The following is a 3504-nucleotide window of genomic DNA, read 5'->3' as shown; positions in this document are numbered from 1 at the left end:
CTGGACCTCTACACTGAAAGAGGAAGTTGCACCCAGGGGAAGAGGCCTTTCGTCCTTGGTAGTTTCCGGGGAGTCGCTGTCCCCCAGTGTTGGGAAAACCCGGCAAGTGGCCGCAGGTGTCCCACCCGCCTACCCGCCGCAGCCCTGGAGTGGGGGCTTTGGCCCAGCCATGGCGGGGGGGCCCCCCTCTCTTCGTGGTCCTGGGTGCCAGCCGCTCTCCATCTGGGGCTCAGCCCCCAGGTGCACAGAAGGGCATCTGGGATTTCTTTCATAAGGTGGCTGGAAACCCCCGGACTGACCCCCTTTCAGCTCAACTCCCAGAGACTGGGGAAGGAGGGCAGGGCCCCCAGTCACCCTGCCGCCTGTGCTCTCTGGTTAAGAAGCAGTGAGGTCTGCACCCCAGCCCTGCGCCCAAAAGCAGGAACTTCCCAGGACTGGGTGGGGTAAGGCTGAGTCCCAGCCAGGGTCTGAGGCAGGAGGATGCTCAGACGCGTCTCCTGCCCCTTCCCACCCGGGCCTGCTCTTCCCAGCAAGGAGGGGCCTGTGCCCAGGGGGACTGTGCTCACAAGGACGGTGTCAGCCCACCACCGTTCCGCTGGGACCCGCCTGAGGCCCCAGCCACCCGGGGAGGGACGGGTCAGAGGTAGACCAAGACCCCCCAGCCCCACACTGCAGGAGCACATTGGGACACAGTGCCCAGCAGCCTGTTCCCTGTGCAGACAGGTCGTTCCTGCTTCTGGCATCCAGAGTGGCTGAGAACTGAGTGGGTCGGTTAGATGGGGCTGTCCCGCTGCCCGCTGCAATGCCCTAGACCACTGCAGGCCACCCCTGCCCCTTCCGGCGGCTCCCACCCTCCCCGGAAGTAGAGGCTTGTGGGCGCTGGGGCCCCGTTCCCTGAAGGCCCACTGCGTGCAGGCTGGCCTGGCCTGGCCTTAGCTCACACCTGCAGGGCCATGGGGCCCACGCTGTCGTCACGTCCTCAGTGCGGACTGTGAAGTCGAGGCCCGGGCTCAGCCTTCTCTATCATCAAATGAGACAGTGTGTGGGAAGGTCCCCCAGGGCACCGCCCCTCCCCCAGCTCCCCGCTGGCTGACTTCTCTTCTCACTATACGCTTCAGCTTCAGCCGCCTGGGACGGCTCAGGCGTGGCGAGCCCCACCAGCGATCACACCCCACGGGTTTATCTGTTGTGGAAAGCCCCGTCTGACCGGACCATGTCACCTGCTGCTGGAAGCCCTCCGTGGCTGCCCAGCGCACACAACAGAAGCCGCCTCTCGCCCCTCCCTTCCCTGCCCCTCCAGCTCCCTCCCTCCTCCGGAACTCCGCTCGCACAGGCTTCCTTTCTGTTCCTGGATCTCCCAAGCAGATCAAAGAGCCTTTGCTGAAGAGGCATCTTTTGTCTGAAGCATCTGTGGGTGACTGGCTTTTCCATTCGTTTCTCAGTTCAAAATGCCACGTGCCTGGAGGAGTCTTTGGGGAGCACCAGACGTGATGTAGCCCCAGGGTTACCCTGTTCTGGTTCCGATGGGTGTTTCTGTCCCCGGACGAGACCGTGAGTCCCACAGGAGCTGCGGCCTCACCTTTCTTGTTCCGGCCGCGCCCTGCACTCGGCTGGGGTCTGCTGGCGTTTGGTGGGTGACCGAGCAGTCCCGCCTTGCTGGTGACTCACTGGTGTCCTTGCCCCCTCTTGCTGATGGCCGGCCACGGAACTGAAGCTCAGGATGGGGGATCAGGCCCCCAACGCGAGTGTGCTGGCTGAGTGCCCTCTCCCAGCCCACCCACGTGCTGCCCGGCGAGCGCAAGAAGTTAATGTGCAGCAGAGCTTGGCACAAGGGTAGGAAGTCGGGCAGGAAGAGCAGAATGAGGTTTCAGGGTGGTGTCCAGGGGCCCAAGGAGGGGGTGCCCGGGGAATAGGGACCGGCAGGGGCTTCGCCTCTTACTCGGTGGGACTTCAGGGCCCCTGTGTGGGTACGTGGCTGGACCCGGCTGGGGAGCCCCGCCTGCACAACAGACAGAGCAGGGGAAGGTCCCCTCCGTGGACGCGTGCCACCTGCAGCCAGGGCTGGACGGACAAAGTCACCCACAAGGCAAAACCCTGGAGCCCCAGGCCCGTGCCGTGCGTGGGAAGGACTGCATCTCCCCTGCCCTGTGCTGGACCAAGACATCCCGACGGACCGGATCCGGGACTAGAGAAACATGGAGGCCCCCGGCAGAAGCCAGCGTGTAACTTCCCCGCGAGGTCGTTTGTCCGCGACCACCGCGGGAAGGCAGGCCCCGCCAGCGGCCCGCACGCGCCCACTGTGGGAGCAATCACGCGGCCTGGGGGAGCCGGCACACACCGCCACGGCCGGGGCCGCGGCGCCTTCTGGAAGACCTGTGGATGTGAGCGCGTGTTTATGCGCACGAGTGTGTTCACAGCTGTTCAAGGAGGGGAGGGAATAGAGAATCACACAGCAAAACCAGGACAGTGCAGAAAGTGAGCTAATGGCGAATGTCACTAGAAATAAAGTCAGTAAAGGTGAGCGGATGAATGGAACGCTATACAGAGAGGAGAGCGTTAGTGGAATGTAAGATGGGGCTGAGGGAACCTCACGCCCACAGCCCAGAGACACAGATGGGGCTATTAAATAGAGGCCAGTGTGTGCAGCGGTGCGGGGAGACCGGCCCCGTGGGCAGGGGAGGTGGAGGGCAGGGGGCAGGGGCAGGTCCAGAGGTCGGACGGTCGTGCTCTGGAGGAAGGATGCGGGGAGGGTAGTGGTGAGCATTTGCAGGGGAGGGTAGTGGTGAGCATTTGCAGAAGCGGGGAATCTCAGATTGAAGGAGAAAGAATACGGAATAACGGAAAGCAGATCCCTTCCTGGACACACTGTAATGAAATTACAGGCCATTAAAGAATTTATCCGAGGAGAGAAGTGGGTCAGGACCAGAGCGATTGCACGCCCGTCACGCAGAAAGGCTGCCAGAAGGCGGTGGAGTAGAACCGAGCCGTTGAGAGACAGCCCGAGTCCCGGGGCCCCGATGGATGCCGCCGACGGGGGGGTTGGGGGGTGCTGAGCCCGGAGCCCGGGACTGGCTGTAAATGATTAATCCTGACGGGCGGCCTGGCGGTGAGGCGGAGGCAAAGCTGGAGCCCACACGTGACCCAGGAAGAGAAATTGTAAAATTGAAAGTTTGAGCAAGTTCGCCGGAGGCGGGAAAGTGTCACAAGGCCTCATCAGAGAGAAAGAGGAACTTCAAGTTGTCGCCACGGTCAGGAAGTCAGGAAGGTACGTAGGTTCACGGTCGGGTTGGCTGAACTATTAAAAACTGTTACAAACTATGACAAGCTGCAGCAGCTTATTCACAACAGCACAAAACCCGAAACAACCCAATGACCGGAAGGCAGAAGAGAGGAGAATCCGTCGTGGAGGAGAATCCGTCGTGGCCGGTTCCTAGGGCAGGAAACCGCATGAACGGCCTTGAGGGGTGTTGGACGGAGGGAGCCGGACTCGGAGGCCAGCCCGGA

The 3504-nt window shown here is 62.3% G+C and overlaps 1 protein-coding gene across 1 annotated transcript in view; it reads left to right on the top strand.

Annotated features, from left to right (window-relative positions):
- The window catches only part of CYBA (cytochrome b-245 alpha chain), an 8263-nt gene that overhangs the window by 228 nt on the left and 4531 nt on the right, over positions 1-3504 (top strand). The gene's annotated exons all lie outside the window — the stretch shown is intronic.

This window comes from Crocuta crocuta, unplaced genomic scaffold, assembly GCF_008692635.1.
Source record: "Crocuta crocuta isolate KB4526 unplaced genomic scaffold, BGI_CrCroc_1.0 scaffold61, whole genome shotgun sequence".
NCBI classification, from domain to species: domain Eukaryota; kingdom Metazoa; phylum Chordata; class Mammalia; order Carnivora; family Hyaenidae; genus Crocuta; species Crocuta crocuta.
This window is presented reverse-complemented; position numbering and strand designations above follow the sequence as displayed.